This window comes from Anoplopoma fimbria, chromosome 20 (genome assembly GCF_027596085.1).
Source record: "Anoplopoma fimbria isolate UVic2021 breed Golden Eagle Sablefish chromosome 20, Afim_UVic_2022, whole genome shotgun sequence".
In the NCBI taxonomy this organism is placed as follows: domain Eukaryota; kingdom Metazoa; phylum Chordata; class Actinopteri; order Perciformes; family Anoplopomatidae; genus Anoplopoma; species Anoplopoma fimbria.
In genome coordinates, this window is record NC_072468.1 from 17,470,885 (window position 1) to 17,486,642 (window position 15,758).

The 15,758-nt window shown below is 40.7% G+C and overlaps 21 non-coding genes and 1 pseudogene across 21 annotated transcripts; all 22 read left to right on the forward strand.

The window, feature by feature from the left end:
- The first annotated feature begins 319 nt into the window (after positions 1 to 319).
- On the forward strand, positions 320 to 437 carry LOC129110343 (5S ribosomal RNA). The gene has a single exon (XR_008532208.1). It is a non-coding gene; the product is annotated as a 5S ribosomal RNA (ribosomal RNA).
- Positions 438 to 1,540: 1,103 nt separating this feature from the next.
- Positions 1,541 to 1,659, forward strand: LOC129110297 (5S ribosomal RNA). The gene has a single exon (XR_008532168.1). It is a non-coding gene; the product is annotated as a 5S ribosomal RNA (ribosomal RNA).
- Positions 1,660 to 2,001: 342 nt separating this feature from the next.
- LOC129110364 (5S ribosomal RNA) lies at positions 2,002 to 2,120 on the forward strand. The gene has a single exon (XR_008532227.1). It is a non-coding gene; the product is annotated as a 5S ribosomal RNA (ribosomal RNA).
- Positions 2,121 to 2,462: 342 nt separating this feature from the next.
- On the forward strand, positions 2,463 to 2,581 carry LOC129110376 (5S ribosomal RNA). Its single transcript, XR_008532238.1, has one exon. It is a non-coding gene; the product is annotated as a 5S ribosomal RNA (ribosomal RNA).
- A 342-nt stretch (positions 2,582 to 2,923) lies between these two features.
- Positions 2,924 to 3,042, forward strand: LOC129110388 (5S ribosomal RNA). Its single transcript, XR_008532249.1, has one exon. It is a non-coding gene; the product is annotated as a 5S ribosomal RNA (ribosomal RNA).
- Positions 3,043 to 4,143: 1,101 nt separating this feature from the next.
- On the forward strand, positions 4,144 to 4,262 carry LOC129110400 (5S ribosomal RNA). The gene has a single exon (XR_008532260.1). It is a non-coding gene; the product is annotated as a 5S ribosomal RNA (ribosomal RNA).
- A 338-nt stretch (positions 4,263 to 4,600) lies between these two features.
- LOC129110303 (5S ribosomal RNA) lies at positions 4,601 to 4,719 on the forward strand. Its single transcript, XR_008532174.1, has one exon. It is a non-coding gene; the product is annotated as a 5S ribosomal RNA (ribosomal RNA).
- A 342-nt stretch (positions 4,720 to 5,061) lies between these two features.
- On the forward strand, positions 5,062 to 5,180 carry LOC129110315 (5S ribosomal RNA). The gene has a single exon (XR_008532185.1). It is a non-coding gene; the product is annotated as a 5S ribosomal RNA (ribosomal RNA).
- A 1,103-nt stretch (positions 5,181 to 6,283) lies between these two features.
- On the forward strand, positions 6,284 to 6,402 carry LOC129110329 (5S ribosomal RNA). The gene has a single exon (XR_008532196.1). It is a non-coding gene; the product is annotated as a 5S ribosomal RNA (ribosomal RNA).
- A 344-nt stretch (positions 6,403 to 6,746) lies between these two features.
- LOC129110341 (5S ribosomal RNA) lies at positions 6,747 to 6,865 on the forward strand. Its single transcript, XR_008532207.1, has one exon. It is a non-coding gene; the product is annotated as a 5S ribosomal RNA (ribosomal RNA).
- A 342-nt stretch (positions 6,866 to 7,207) lies between these two features.
- On the forward strand, positions 7,208 to 7,326 carry LOC129110353 (5S ribosomal RNA). The gene has a single exon (XR_008532217.1). It is a non-coding gene; the product is annotated as a 5S ribosomal RNA (ribosomal RNA).
- Positions 7,327 to 8,431: 1,105 nt separating this feature from the next.
- On the forward strand, positions 8,432 to 8,550 carry LOC129110358 (5S ribosomal RNA). Its single transcript, XR_008532222.1, has one exon. It is a non-coding gene; the product is annotated as a 5S ribosomal RNA (ribosomal RNA).
- A 341-nt stretch (positions 8,551 to 8,891) lies between these two features.
- Positions 8,892 to 9,010, forward strand: LOC129110359 (5S ribosomal RNA). The gene has a single exon (XR_008532223.1). It is a non-coding gene; the product is annotated as a 5S ribosomal RNA (ribosomal RNA).
- A 342-nt stretch (positions 9,011 to 9,352) lies between these two features.
- Positions 9,353 to 9,471, forward strand: LOC129110360 (5S ribosomal RNA). Its single transcript, XR_008532224.1, has one exon. It is a non-coding gene; the product is annotated as a 5S ribosomal RNA (ribosomal RNA).
- Positions 9,472 to 9,813: 342 nt separating this feature from the next.
- LOC129110346 (5S ribosomal RNA) lies at positions 9,814 to 9,930 on the forward strand. Its single transcript, XR_008532211.1, has one exon. It is a non-coding gene; the product is annotated as a 5S ribosomal RNA (ribosomal RNA).
- Positions 9,931 to 11,028: 1,098 nt separating this feature from the next.
- LOC129110362 (5S ribosomal RNA) lies at positions 11,029 to 11,147 on the forward strand. Its single transcript, XR_008532225.1, has one exon. It is a non-coding gene; the product is annotated as a 5S ribosomal RNA (ribosomal RNA).
- Positions 11,148 to 11,489: 342 nt separating this feature from the next.
- On the forward strand, positions 11,490 to 11,608 carry LOC129110363 (5S ribosomal RNA). The gene has a single exon (XR_008532226.1). It is a non-coding gene; the product is annotated as a 5S ribosomal RNA (ribosomal RNA).
- Positions 11,609 to 11,951: 343 nt separating this feature from the next.
- On the forward strand, positions 11,952 to 12,070 carry LOC129110365 (5S ribosomal RNA). Its single transcript, XR_008532228.1, has one exon. It is a non-coding gene; the product is annotated as a 5S ribosomal RNA (ribosomal RNA).
- Positions 12,071 to 13,169: 1,099 nt separating this feature from the next.
- On the forward strand, positions 13,170 to 13,295 carry LOC129110342 (5S ribosomal RNA; annotated as a pseudogene).
- A 342-nt stretch (positions 13,296 to 13,637) lies between these two features.
- On the forward strand, positions 13,638 to 13,756 carry LOC129110366 (5S ribosomal RNA). Its single transcript, XR_008532229.1, has one exon. It is a non-coding gene; the product is annotated as a 5S ribosomal RNA (ribosomal RNA).
- A 340-nt stretch (positions 13,757 to 14,096) lies between these two features.
- Positions 14,097 to 14,215, forward strand: LOC129110367 (5S ribosomal RNA). Its single transcript, XR_008532230.1, has one exon. It is a non-coding gene; the product is annotated as a 5S ribosomal RNA (ribosomal RNA).
- A 343-nt stretch (positions 14,216 to 14,558) lies between these two features.
- Positions 14,559 to 14,677, forward strand: LOC129110368 (5S ribosomal RNA). The gene has a single exon (XR_008532231.1). It is a non-coding gene; the product is annotated as a 5S ribosomal RNA (ribosomal RNA).
- The last annotated feature ends 1,081 nt before the right edge of the window (positions 14,678 to 15,758 follow it).

Genomic DNA, 15,758 nt, shown 5'->3' on the forward strand with positions numbered 1-15,758 from the left:
TTAATTACATCATTTTCCCACTTCTCAAAAGATTACTTTTGTATCTTTTTCATTTTCTACTACAATCACAAAATATTTTGCCATGGATATGATATAGTTTTAGTAGCTTTAATCAACTTAACTACCTGAAAACAGGTATTCCTTGTGGTTTGCTCCTTCAAGGGCTGAGTGGAAGTGCTCTGTGTACATGTATGCAGAACAACCAATAACCACTACATTTGTGATATTCACCTTTTTACTGCACTACAGTTGTAGAGACAAAAGAGCAGAGCCCGGTGCTACAGTGTCTTTATAAGGCCCTTTGGTAGGCTCAGTTTTCGCTTACGGCCATACCACCCTGAACACGCCCGTCTCGTCTGATCTCGGAAGCTAAGCAGGGTCGGGCCTGGTCAGTACTTGGATGGGAGACCGCCTGGGAATACCAGGTGCTGTAAGCTTTTTTTCCACTCCTGTTCACACACAGCAGAGGGCGCTACTGCTTCTTCAGTGGACACCTAAATGCAATTTCGCCTCTTGGTCTGTCGGTGGCTTTGTCGCCTAGTATTTTAATTACTTCATTTTACCACTTCTCAGAAGTTTACTTTTGTATCTTTTACATTTTCTACTGCAATAAAAAATATTTTTACATGGATATGATATAGTTTTAGTAGCTTTTATCAACTTAACTACCTGAAAACAGGTATTCCTTGTGGTTTGCTCCCTCAAGGGCTGAGTGGAAGTGCTCTGTGTACATGTATGCAGAACAACCAATAAACAATACCTGTTAACGGACCTCTGTACGTGTATGTTTTCAATACAGTCATGATGCCACTTGAAAATGAAAAAGATTGTTGTTGAACTTGCATATTTTTATTCACATTTAAGTTTGTGTAAACAGTTTGAACTCATTTGTTGCTCACAGATGTTCACATGAGCTGAGCTTATAGTAAAGACAGTGATCAATAATAGCATAAATACCTTCTATCTGCCCTTCATTTCCAAAACTTACTTTTCCCTCGATGAAACTGCAGAAGCTCATTAACTGAGATTTCTGCAAACAGAGTTTCACCTGGAAAAAAAGGTGTTACTGTGAGTGGCAAATGCTTAAATAAATATTCGCCTTTTTACTGCACTACATTTGTGATTCTTAGGGCCACTTTGTAGATTCTGATTTGACAATTAGAAGCAGGCTCGGATGGAAATAGGTAGATCATGACTTGCCGGTATAGAAATGACACAAGTCAAGTTAGATGATGACTTTCATCATTCCTAAGATCACTGATCATTTCCTTACAAACATGCACTCGCATGGTGTTACTGTGAGTGGCAAATGCATAATATTTTTTTTTATGTTATGCCAAGGTATACTACATTTCAGCTGTAAATATTTGCCTTTTTACTGCACTACATTTGTGATCCTTAGAGCCACTTTGTAGATCCTGATTTGATAATAAGAAGCAGTGAGTATTCCAGGCAGTCGGCACGCGCTCCCTGGATAGACAAAAGAGCAGAGCGTGGTGCTACAGTGTCTTTATAAGGCCCTTTGGTAGGCTCAGTTTTCGCTTACGGCCATACCACCCTGAACACGCCCGATCTCGTCTGATCTCGGAAGCTAAGCAGGGTCGGGCCTGGTCAGTACTTGGATGGGAGACCGCCTGGGAATACCAGGTGCTGTAAGCTTTTTTCACTTTGTCGCCTACTATTTTAATTACATCATTTCCCCACTTCTCAAAAGTTTACTTTTGTATCTTTTTCATTTTCTACTGCAATAAAAAATATTTTTCCATGGATATGATATAGTTTTAGTAGCTTTAATCAACTTAACTACCTGAAAATAGGTATTCCTTGTGGTTTGCTCCTTCAAGGGCTGAGTGGAAGTGCTCTGTGTACATGTATGCAGAACAACCAATAACCACTACATTTGTGATATTCACCTTTTTACTGCACTACAGTTGTAGAGACAAAAGAGCAGAGCCCGGTGCTACAGTGTCTTTATAAGGCCCTTTGGTAGGCTCAGTTTTCGCTTACGGCCATACCACCCTGAACACGCCCGATCTCGTCTGATCTCGGAAGCTAAGCAGGGTCGGGCCTGGTCAGTACTTGGATGGGAGACCGCCTGGGAATACCAGGTGCTGTAAGCTTTTTTCACTTTGTCGCCTACTATTTTAATTACATCATTTTCCCACTTCTCAAAAGTTTACTTTTGTATCTTTTTCATTTTCTACTGCAATAAAAAATATTTTTCCATGGATATGATATAGTTTTAGTAGCTTTAATCAACTTAACTACCTGAAAATAGGTATTCCTTGTGGTTTGCTCCTTCAAGGGCTGAGTGGAAGTGCTCTGTGTACATGTATGCAGAACAACCAATAACCACTACATTTGTGATATTCACCTTTTTACTGCACTACAGTTGTAGAGACAAAAGAGCAGAGCCCGGTGCTACAGTGTCTTTATAAGGCCCTTTGGTAGGCTCAGTTTTCGCTTACGGCCATACCACCCTGAACACGCCCGATCTCGTCTGATCTCGGAAGCTAAGCAGGGTCGGGCCTGGTCAGTACTTGGATGGGAGACCGCCTGGGAATACCAGGTGCTGTAAGCTTTTTTCACTTTGTCGCCTACTATTTTAATTACATCATTTTCCCACTTCTCAAAAGTTTACTTTTGTATCTTTTTCATTTTCTACTGCAATAAAAAATATTTTTCCATGGATATGATATAGTTTTAGTAGCTTTAATCAACTTAACTACCTGAAAATAGGTATTCCTTGTGGTTTGCTCCTTCAAGGGCTGAGTGGAAGTGCTCTGTGTACATGTATGCAGAACAACCAATAACCACTACATTTGTGATATTCACCTTTTTACTGCACTACAGTTGTAGAGACAAAAGAGCAGAGCCCGGTGCTACAGTGTCTTTATAAGGCCCTTTGGTAGGCTCAGTTTTCGCTTACGGCCATACCACCCTGAACACGCCCGATCTCGTCTGATCTCGGAAGCTAAGCAGGGTCGGGCCTGGTCAGTACTTGGATGGGAGACCGCCTGGGAATACCAGGTGCTGTAAGCTTTTTTCACTCCTGTTCACACACAGCAGAGGGCGCTACTGCTTCTTCAGTGGACACCTAAATGCAATTTCGCCTCTTGGTCTGTCGGTGGCTTTGTCGCCTAGTATTTTAATTACTTCATTTTACCACTTCTCAGAAGTTTACTTTTGTATCTTTTACATTTTCTACTGCAATAAAAAATATTTTTACATGGATATGATATAGTTTTAGTAGCTTTTATCAACTTAACTACCTGAAAACAGGTATTCCTTGTGGTTTGCTCCCTCAAGGGCTGAGTGGAAGTGCTCTGTGTACATGTATGCAGAACAACCAATAAACAATACCTGTTAACGGACCTCTGTACGTGTATGTTTTCAATACAGTCATGATGCCACTTGAAAATGAAAAAGATTGTTGTTGAACTTGCATATTTTTATTCACATTTAAGTTTGTGTAAACAGTTTGAACTCATTTGTTGCTCACAGATGTTCACATGAGCTGAGCTTATAGTAAAGACAGTGATCAATAATAGCATAAATACCTTCTATCTGCCCTTCATTTCCAAAACTTCCTTTTCCCTCGATGAAACTGCAGAAGCTCATTAACTGAGATTTCTGCAAACAGAGTTTCACCTGGGAAAAAAAGGTGTTACTGTGAGTGGCAAATGCTTAAATAAATATTCGCCTTTTTACTGCACTACATTTGTGATTCTTAGGGCCACTTTGTAGATTCTGATTTGACAATTAGAAGCAGGCTCGGATGGAAATAGGTAGATCATGACTTGCCGGTATAGAAATGACACAAGTCAAGTTAGATGATGACTTTCATCATTCCAAGATCACTGATCATTTCCTTACAAACATGCACTCGCATGGTGTTACTGTGAGTGGCAAATGCATAATCATTTTTTTTATGTTATGCCAAGGTATACTACATTTCAGCTGTAAATATTTGCCTTTTTACTGCACTACATTTGTGATCCTTAGAGCCACTTTGTAGATCCTGATTTGATAATAAGAAGCAGTGAGTATTCCAGGCAGTCGGCACGCGCTCCCTGTAGAGACAAAAGAGCAGAGCGTGGTGCTACAGTGTCTTTATAAGGCCCTTTGGTAGGCTCAGTTTTCGCTTACGGCCATACCACCCTGAACACGCCCGATCTCGTCTGATCTCGGAAGCTAAGCAGGGTCGGGCCTGGTCAGTACTTGGATGGGAGACCGCCTGGGAATACCAGGTGCTGTAAGCTTTTTTCACTTTGTCGCCTACTATTTTAATTACATCATTTCCCCACTTCTCAAAAGTTTACTTTTGTATCTTTTTCATTTTCTACTAAAAAAATATTTTTCCATGGATATGATATAGTTTTAGTAGCTTTAATCAACTTAACTACCTGAAAATAGGTATTCCTTGTGGTTTGCTCCTTCAAGGGCTGAGTGGAAGTGCTCTGTGTACATGTATGCAGAACAACCAATAACCACTACATTTGTGATATTCACCTTTTTACTGCACTACAGTTGTAGAGACAAAAGAGCAGAGCCCGGTGCTACAGTGTCTTTATAAGGCCCTTTGGTAGGCTCAGTTTTCGCTTACGGCCATACCACCCTGAACACGCCCGATCTCGTCTGATCTCGGAAGCTAAGCAGGGTCGGGCCTGGTCAGTACTTGGATGGGAGACCGCCTGGGAATACCAGGTGCTGTAAGCTTTTTTCACTTTGTCGCCTACTATTTTAATTACATCATTTTCCCACTTCTCAAAAGTTTACTTTTGTATCTTTTTCATTTTCTACTGCAATAAAAAATATTTTTCCATGGATATGATATAGTTTTAGTAGCTTTAATCAACTTAACTACCTGAAAATAGGTATTCCTTGTGGTTTGCTCCTTCAAGGGCTGAGTGGAAGTGCTCTGTGTACATGTATGCAGAACAACCAATAACCACTACATTTGTGATATTCACCTTTTTACTGCACTACAGTTGTAGAGACAAAAGAGCAGAGCCCGGTGCTACAGTGTCTTTATAAGGCCCTTTGGTAGGCTCAGTTTTCGCTTACGGCCATACCACCCTGAACACGCCCGATCTCGTCTGATCTCGGAAGCTAAGCAGGGTCGGGCCTGGTCAGTACTTGGATGGGAGACCGCCTGGGAATACCAGGTGCTGTAAGCTTTTTTTCCACTCCTGTTCACACACAGCAGAGGGCGCTACTGCTTCTTCAGTGGACACCTAAATGCAATTTCGCCTCTTGGTCTGTCGGTGGCTTTGTCGCCTAGTATTTTAATTACTTCATTTTACCACTTCTCAGAAGTTTACTTTTGTATCTTTTACATTTTCTACTGCAATAAAAAATATTTTTACATGGATATGATATAGTTTTAGTAGCTTTTATCAACTTAACTACCTGAAAACAGGTATTCCTTGTGGTTTGCTCCCTCAAGGGCTGAGTGGAAGTGCTCTGTGTACATGTATGCAGAACAACCAATAAACAATACCTGTTAACGGACCTCTGTACGTGTATGTTTTCAATACAGTCATGATGCCACTTGAAAATGAAAAAGATTGTTGTTGAACTTGCATATTTTTATTCACATTTAAGTTTGTGTAAACAGTTTGAACTCATTTGTTGCTCACAGATGTTCACATGAGCTGAGCTTATAGTAAAGACAGTGATCAATAATAGCATAAATACCTTCTATCTGCCCTTCATTTCCAAACTTCCTTTTCCCTCGATGAAACTGCAGAAGCTCATTAACTGAGATTTCTGCAAACAGAGTTTCACCTGGAAAAAAAGGTGTTACTGTGAGTGGCAAATGCTTAAATAAATATTCGCCTTTTTACTGTACACTACATTTGTGATTCTTAGGGCCACTTTGTAGATTCTGATTTGACAATTAGAAGCAGGCTCGGATGGAAATAGGTAGATCATGACTTGCCGGTATAGAAATGACACAAGTCAAGTTAGATGATGACTTTCATCATTCCTAAGATCACTGATCATTTCCTTACAAACATGCACTCGCATGGTGTTACTGTGAGTGGCAAATGCATAATCATTTTTTTATGTTATGCCAAGGTATACTACATTTCAGCTGTAAATATTTGCCTTTTTACTGCACTACATTTGTGATCCTTAGAGCCACTTTGTAGATCCTGATTTGATAATAAGAAGCAGTGAGTATTCCAGGCAGTCGGCACGCGCTCCCTGGATAGACAAAAGAGCAGAGCGTGGTGCTACAGTGTCTTTATAAGGCCCTTTGGTAGGCTCAGTTTTCGCTTACGGCCATACCACCCTGAACACGCCCGATCTCGTCTGATCTCGGAAGCTAAGCAGGGTCGGGCCTGGTCAGTACTTGGATGGGAGACCGCCTGGGAATACCAGGTGCTGTAAGCTTTTTTCACTTTGTCGCCTACTATTTTAATTACATCATTTTTCCCACTTCTCAAAAGTTTACTTTTGTATCTTTTTCATTTTCTACTGCAATAAAAAATTATTTTGCCATGGATATGATATAGTTTTAGTAGCTTTAATCAACTTAACTACCTGAAAACAGGTATTCCTTGTGGTTTGCTCCTTCAAGGGCTGAGTGGAAGTGCTCTGTGTACATGTATGCAGAACAACCAATAACCACTACATTTGTGATATTCACCTTTTTACTGCACTACAGTTGTAGAGACAAAAGAGCAGAGCCCGGTGCTACAGTGTCTTTATAAGGCCCTTTGGTAGGCTCAGTTTTCGCTTACGGCCATACCACCCTGAACACGCCCGATCTCGTCTGATCTCGGAAGCTAAGCAGGGTCGGGCCTGGTCAGTACTTGGATGGGAGACCGCCTGGGAATACCAGGTGCTGTAAGCTTTTTTCACTTTGTCGCCTACTATTTTAATTACATCATTTTCCCACTTCTCAAAAGTTTACTTTTGTATCTTTTTCATTTTCTACTGCAATAAAAAATATTTTTCCATGGATATGATATAGTTTTAGTAGCTTTAATCAACTTAACTACCTGAAAATAGGTATTCCTTGTGGTTTGCTCCTTCAAGGGCTGAGTGGAAGTGCTCTGTGTACATGTATGCAGAACAACCAATAACCACTACATTTGTGATATTCACCTTTTTACTGCACTACAGTTGTAGAGACAAAAGAGCAGAGCCCGGTGCTACAGTGTCTTTATAAGGCCCTTTGGTAGGCTCAGTTTTCGCTTACGGCCATACCACCCTGAACACGCCCGATCTCGTCTGATCTCGGAAGCTAAGCAGGGTCGGGCCTGGTCAGTACTTGGATGGGAGACCGCCTGGGAATACCAGGTGCTGTAAGCTTTTTTTCCACTCCTGTTCACACACAGCAGAGGGCGCTACTGCTTCTTCAGTGGACACCTAAATGCAATTTCGCCTCTTGGTCTGTCGGTGGCTTTGTCGCCTAGTATTTTAATTACTTCATTTTACCACTTCTCAGAAGTTTACTTTTGTATCTTTTACATTTTCTACTGCAATAAAAAATATTTTTACATGGATATGATATAGTTTTAGTAGCTTTTATCAACTTAACTACCTGAAAACAGGTATTCCTTGTGGTTTGCTCCCTCAAGGGCTGAGTGGAAGTGCTCTGTGTACATGTATGCAGAACAACCAATAAACAATACCTGTTAACGGACCTCTGTACGTGTATGTTTTCAATACAGTCATGATGCCACTTGAAAATGAAAAAGATTGTTGTTGAACTTGCATATTTTTATTCACATTTAAGTTTGTGTAAACAGTTTGAACTCATTTGTTGCTCACAGATGTTCACATGAGCTGAGCTTATAGTAAAGACAGTGATCAATAATAGCATAAATACCTTCTATCTGCTGCCCTTCATTTCCAAAACTTACTTTTCCCTCGATGAAACTGCAGAAGCTCATTAACTGAGATTTCTGCAAACAGAGTTTCACCTGGGAAAAAAAGGTGTTACTGTGAGTGGCAAATGCTTAAATAAATATTCGCCTTTTTACTGCACTACATTTGTGATTCTTAGGGCCACTTTGTAGATTCTGATTTGACAATTAGAAGCAGGCTCGGATGGAAATAGGTAGATCATGACTTGCCGGTATAGAAATGACACAAGTCAAGTTAGATGATGACTTTCATCATTCCTAAGATCACTGATCATTTCCTTACAAACATGCACTCGCATGGTGTTACTGTGAGTGGCAAATGCATAATCATTTTTTTATGTTATGCCAAGGTATACTACATTTCAGCTGTAAATATTTGCCTTTTTACTGCACTACATTTGTGATCCTTAGAGCCACTTTGTAGATCCTGATTTGATAATAAGAAGCAGTGAGTATTCCAGGCAGTCGGCACGCGCTCCTGTATAGACAAAAGAGCAGAGCGTGGTGCTACAGTGTCTTTATAAGGCCCTTTGGTAGGCTCAGTTTTCGCTTACGGCCATACCACCCTGAACACGCCCGATCTCGTCTGATCTCGGAAGCTAAGCAGGGTCGGGCCTGGTCAGTACTTGGATGGGAGACCGCCTGGGAATACCAGGTGCTGTAAGCTTTTTTCACTTTGTCGCCTACTATTTTAATTACATCATTTTCCCACTTCTCAAAAGTTTACTTTTGTATCTTTTTCATTTTCTACTGCAATAAAAAATATTTTTCCATGGATATGATATAGTTTTAGTAGCTTTAATCAACTTAACTACCTGAAAATAGGTATTCCTTGTGGTTTGCTCCTTCAAGGGCTGAGTGGAAGTGCTCTGTGTACATGTATGCAGAACAACCAATAACCACTACATTTGTGATATTCACCTTTTTACTGCACTACAGTTGTAGAGACAAAAGAGCAGAGCCCGGTGCTACAGTGCTTTATAAGGCCCTTTGGTAGGCTCAGTTTTCGCTTACGGCCATACCACCCTGAACACGCCCGATCTCGTCTGATCTCGGAAGCTAAGCAGGGTCGGGCCTGGTCAGTACTTGGATGGGAGACCGCCTGGGAATACCAGGTGCTGTAAGCTTTTTTCACTTTGTCGCCTACTATTTTAATTACATCATTTTCCCACTTCTCAAAAGTTTACTTTTGTATCTTTTTCATTTTCTACTGCAATAAAAAATATTTTTCCATGGATATGATATAGTTTTAGTAGCTTTAATCAACTTAACTACCTGAAAATAGGTATTCCTTGTGGTTTGCTCCTTCAAGGGCTGAGTGGAAGTGCTCTGTGTACATGTATGCAGAACAACCAATAACCACTACATTTGTGATATTCACCTTTTTACTGCACTACAGTTGTAGAGACAAAAGAGCAGAGCCCGGTGCTACAGTGTCTTTATAAGGCCCTTTGGTAGGCTCAGTTTTCGCTTACGGCCATACCACCCTGAACACGCCCGATCTCGTCTGATCTCGGAAGCTAAGCAGGGTCGGGCCTGGTCAGTACTTGGATGGGAGACCGCCTGGGAATACCAGGTGCTGTAAGCTTTTTTCACTTTGTCGCCTACTATTTTAATTACATCATTTTCCCACTTCTCAAAAGTTTACTTTTGTATCTTTTTCATTTTCTACTGCAATAAAAAATATTTTTCCATGGATATGATATAGTTTTAGTAGCTTTAATCAACTTAACTACCTGAAAATAGGTATTCCTTGTGGTTTGCTCCTTCAAGGGCTGAGTGGAAGTGCTCTGTGTACATGTATGCAGAACAACCAATAACCACTACATTTGTGATATTCACCTTTTTACTGCACTACAGTTGTAGAGACAAAAGAGCAGAGCCCGGTGCTACAGTGTCTTTATAAGGCCCTTTGGTAGGCTCAGTTTTCGCTTACGGCCATACCACCCTGAACACGCCCGATCTCGTCTGATCTCAAGCTAAGCAGGGTCGGGCCTGGTCAGTACTTGGATGGGAGACCGCCTGGGAATACCAGGTGCTGTAAGCTTTTTTCACTCCTGTTCACACACAGCAGAGGGCGCTACTGCTTCTTCAGTGGACACCTAAATGCAATTTCGCCTCTTGGTCTGTCGGTGGCTTTGTCGCCTAGTATTTTAATTACTTCATTTTACCACTTCTCAGAAGTTTACTTTTGTATCTTTTACATTTTCTACTGCAATAAAAAATATTTTTACATGGATATGATATAGTTTTAGTAGCTTTTATCAACTTAACTACCTGAAAACAGGTATTCCTTGTGGTTTGCTCCCTCAAGGGCTGAGTGGAAGTGCTCTGTGTACATGTATGCAGAACAACCAATAAACAATACCTGTTAACGGACCTCTGTACGTGTATGTTTTCAATACAGTCATGATGCCACTTGAAAATGAAAAAGATTGTTGTTGAACTTGCATATTTTTATTCACATTTAAGTTGTGTAAACAGTTTGAACTCATTTGTTGCTCACAGATGTTCACATGAGCTGAGCTTATAGTAAAGACAGTGATCAATAATAGCATAAATACCTTCTATCTGCCCTTCATTTCCAAAACTTACTTTTCCCTCGATGAAACTGCAGAAGCTCATTAACTGAGATTTCTGCAAACAGAGTTTCACCTGGAAAAAAAGGTGTTACTGTGAGTGGCAAATGCTTAAATAAATATTCGCCTTTTTACTGCACTACATTTGTGATTCTTAGGGCCACTTTGTAGATTCTGATTTGACAATTAGAAGCAGGCTCGGATGGAAATAGGTAGATCATGACTTGCCGGTATAGAAATGACACAAGTCAAGTTAGATGATGACTTTCATCATTCCTAAGATCACTGATCATTTCCTTACAAACATGCACTCGCATGGTGTTACTGTGAGTGGCAAATGCATAATAATTTTTTTATGTTATGCCAAGGTATACTACATTTCAGCTGTAAATATTGCCTTTTTACTGCACTACATTTGTGATCCTTAGAGCCACTTTGTAGATCCTGATTTGATAATAAGAAGCAGTGAGTATTCCAGGCAGTCGGCACGCGCTCCCTGGATAGACAAAAGAGCAGAGCGTGGTGCTACAGTGTCTTTATAAGGCCCTTTGGTAGGCTCAGTTTTCGCTTACGGCCATACCACCCTGAACACGCCCGATCTCGTCTGATCTCGGAAGCTAAGCAGGGTCGGGCCTGGTCAGTACTTGGATGGGAGACCGCCTGGGAATACCAGGTGCTGTAAGCTTTTTTCACTTTGTCGCCTACTATTTTAATTACATCATTTTCCCACTTCTCAAAAGTTTACTTTTGTATCTTTTTCATTTTCTACTGCAATAAAAAATATTTTTCCATGGATATGATATAGTTTTAGTAGCTTTAATCAACTTAACTACCTGAAAATAGGTATTCCTTGTGGTTTGCTCCTTCAAGGGCTGAGTGGAAGTGCTCTGTGTACATGTATGCAGAACAACCAATAACCACTACATTTGTGATATTCACCTTTTTACTGCACTACAGTTGTAGAGACAAAAGAGCAGAGCCCGGTGCTACAGTGTCTTTATAAGGCCCTTTGGTAGGCTCAGTTTTCGCTTACGGCCATACCACCCTGAACACGCCCGATCTCGTCTGATCTCGGAAGCTAAGCAGGGTCGGGCCTGGTCAGTACTTGGATGGGAGACCGCCTGGGAATACCAGGTGCTGTAAGCTTTTTTCACTTTGTCGCCTACTATTTTAATTACATCATTTTCCCCACTTCTCAAAAGTTTACTTTTGTATCTTTTTCATTTTCTACTGCAATAAAAAATATTTTTCCATGGATATGATATAGTTTTAGTAGCTTTAATCAACTTAACTACCTGAAAATAGGTATTCCTTGTGGTTTGCTCCTTCAAGGGCTGAGTGGAAGTGCTCTGTGTACATGTATGCAGAACAACCAATAACCACTACATTTGTGATATTCACCTTTTTACTGCACTACAGTTGTAGAGACAAAAGAGCAGAGCCCGGTGCTACAGTGTCTTTATAAGGCCCTTTGGTAGGCTCAGTTTTCGCTTACGGCCATACCACCCTGAACACGCCCGATCTCGTCTGATCTCGGAAGCTAAGCAGGGTCGGGCCTGGTCAGTACTTGGATGGGAGACCGCCTGGGAATACCAGGTGCTGTAAGCTTTTTTCACTCCTGTTCACACACAGCAGAGGGCGCTACTGCTTCTTCAGTGGACACCTAAATGCAATTTCGCCTCTTGGTCTGTCGGTGGCTTTGTCGCCTAGTATTTTAATTACTTCATTTTACCACTTCTCAGAAGTTTACTTTTGTATCTTTTACATTTTCTACTGCAATAAAAAATATTTTTACATGGATATGATATAGTTTTAGTAGCTTTTATCAACTTAACTACCTGAAAACAGGTATTCCTTGTGGTTTGCTCCCTCAAGGGCTGAGTGGAAGTGCTGTGTGCATGTATGCAGAACAACCAATAAACAATACCTGTTAACGGACCTCTGTACGTGTATGTTTTCAATACAGTCATGATGCCACTTGAAAATGAAAAAGATTGTTGTTGAACTTGCATATTTTTATTCACATTTAAGTTTGTGTAAACAGTTTGAACTCATTTGTTGCTCACAGATGTTCACATGAGCTGAGCTTATAGTAAAGACAGTGATCAATAATAGCATAAATACCTTCTATCTGCCCTTCATTTCCAAAACTTACTTTTCCCTCGATGAAACTGCAGAAGCTCATTAACTGAGATTTCTGCAAACAGAGTTTCACCTGGGAAAAAAGGTGTTACTGTGAGTGGCAAATGCTTAAATAAATATTCGCCTTTTTACTGCACTACATTTGTGATTCTTAGGGCCACTTTGTAGATTCTGATTTGACAATTAGAAGCAGGCTCGGATGGAAATAGGTAGATCATGACTTGCCGGTATAGAAATGACACAAGTCAAGTTAGATGATGACTTTCATCATTCCTAAGATCACTGATCATTTCCTTACAAACATGCACTCGCATGGTGTTACTGTGAGTGGCAAATGCATAATCATTTTTTTTATGTTATGCCAAGGTATACTACATTTCAGCTGTAAATATTTGCCTTTTTACTGCACTACATTTGTGATCCTTAGAGCCACTTTGTAGATCCTGATTTGATAATAAGAAGCAGTGAGTATTCCAGGCAGTCGGCACGCGCTCCCTGGATAGACAAAAGAGCAGAGCGTGGTGCTACAGTGTCTTTATAAGGCCCTTTGGTAGGCTCAGTTTTCGCTTACGGCCATACCACCCTGAACACGCCCGATCTCGTCTGATCTCGGATCTCGGAAGCTAAGCAGGGTCGGGCCTGGTCAGTACTTGGATGGGAGACCGCCTGGGAATACCAGGTGCTGTAAGCTTTTTTCACTTTGTCGCCTACTATTTTAATTACATCATTTCCCCACTTCTCAAAAGTTTACTTTTGTATCTTTTTCATTTTCTACTGCAATAAAAAATATTTTTCCATGGATATGATATAGTTTTAGTAGCTTTAATCAACTTAACTACCTGAAAATAGGTATTCCTTGTGGTTTGCTCCTTCAAGGGCTGAGTGGAAGTGCTCTGTGTACATGTATGCAGAACAACCAATAACCACTACATTTGTGATATTCACCTTTTTACTGCACTACAGTTGTAGAGACAAAAGAGCAGAGCCCGGTGCTACAGTGTCTTTATAAGGCCCTTTGGTAGGCTCAGTTTTCGCTTACGGCCATACCACCCTGAACACGCCCGATCTCGTCTGATCTCGGAAGCTAAGCAGGGTCGGGCCTGGTCAGTACTTGGATGGGAGACCGCCTGGGAATACCAGGTGCTGTAAGCTTTTTTCACTTTGTCGCCTACTATTTTAATTACATCATTTTCCCACTTCTCAAAAGTTTACTTTTGTATCTTTTTCATTTTCTACTGCAATAAAAATATTTTTCCATGATATGATATAGTTTTAGTAGCTTTAATCAACTTAACTACCTGAAAATAGGTATTCCTTGTGGTTTGCTCCTTCAAGGGCTGAGTGGAAGTGCTCTGTGTACATGTATGCAGAACAACCAATAACCACTACATTTGTGATATTCACCTTTTTACTGCACTACAGTTGTAGAGACAAAAGAGCAGAGCCCGGTGCTACAGTGTCTTTATAAGGCCCTTTGGTAGGCTCAGTTTTCGCTTACGGCCATACCACCCTGAACACGCCCGATCTCGTCTGATCTCGGAAGCTAAGCAGGGTCGGGCCTGGTCAGTACTTGGATGGGAGACCGCCTGGGAATACCAGGTGCTGTAAGCTTTTTTCACTTTGTCGCCTACTATTTTAATTACATCATTTTTCCCACTTCTCAAAAGTTTACTTTTGTATCTTTTTCATTTTCTACTGCAATAAAAAATATTTTTCCATGGATATGATATAGTTTTAGTAGCTTTAATCAACTTAACTACCTGAAAATAGGTATTCCTTGTGGTTTGCTCCTTCAAGGGCTGAGTGGAAGTGCTCTGTGTACATGTATGCAGAACAACCAATAACCACTACATTTGTGATATTCACCTTTTTACTGCACTACAGTTGTAGAGACAAAAGAGCAGAGCCCGGTGCTACAGTGTCTTTATAAGGCCCTTTGGTAGGCTCAGTTTTCGCTTACGGCCATACCACCCTGAACACGCCCGATCTCGTCTGATCTCGGAAGCTAAGCAGGGTCGGGCCTGGTCAGTACTTGGATGGGAGACCGCCTGGGAATACCAGGTGCTGTAAGCTTTTTTTCCACTCCTGTTCACACACAGCAGAGGGCGCTACTGCTTCTTCAGTGGACACCTAAATGCAATTTCGCCTCTTGGTCTGTCGGTGGCTTTGTCGCCTAGTATTTTAATTACTTCATTTTACCACTTCTCAGAAGTTTACTTTTGTATCTTTTACATTTTCTACTGCAATAAAAAATATTTTTACATGGATATGATATAGTTTTAGTAGCTTTTATCAACTTAACTACCTGAAAACAGGTATTCCTTGTGGTTTGCTCCCTCAAGGGCTGAGTGGAAGTGCTCTGTGTACATGTATGCAGAACAACCAATAAACAATACCTGTTAACGGACCTCTGTACGTGTATGTTTTCAATACAGTCATGATGCCACTTGAAAATGAAAAAGATTGTTGTTGAACTTGCATATTTTTATTCACATTTAAGTTTGTGTAAACAGTTTGAACTCATTTGTTGCTCACAGATGTTCACATGAGCTGAGCTTATAGTAAAGACAGTGATCAATAATAGCATAAATACCTTCTATCTGCCCTTCATTTCCAAAACTTACTTTTCCCTCGATGAAACTGCAGAAGCTCATTAACTGAGATTTCTGCAAACAGAGTTTCACCTGGGAAAAAAAGGTGTTACTGTGAGTGGCAAATGCTTAAATAAATATTCGCCTTTTTACTGCACTACATTTGTGATTCTTAGGGCCACTTTGTAGATTCTGATTTGACAATTAGAAGCAGGCTCGGATGGAAATAGGTAGATCATGACTTGCCGGTATAGAAATGACACAAGTCAAGTTAGATGATGACTTTCATCATTCCTAAGATCACTGATCATTTCCTTACAAACATGCACTCGCATGGTGTTACTGTGAGTGGCAAATGCATAATATTTTTTTTTATGTTATGCCAAGGTATACTACATTTCAGCTGTAAATATTTGCCTTTTTACTGCACTACATTTGTGATCCTTAGAGCCACTTTGTAGATCCTGATTTGATAATAAGAAGCAGTGAGTATTCCAGGCAGTCGGCACGCGCTCCCTGGATAGACAAAAGAGCAGAGCGTGGTGCTACAGTGTCTTTATAAG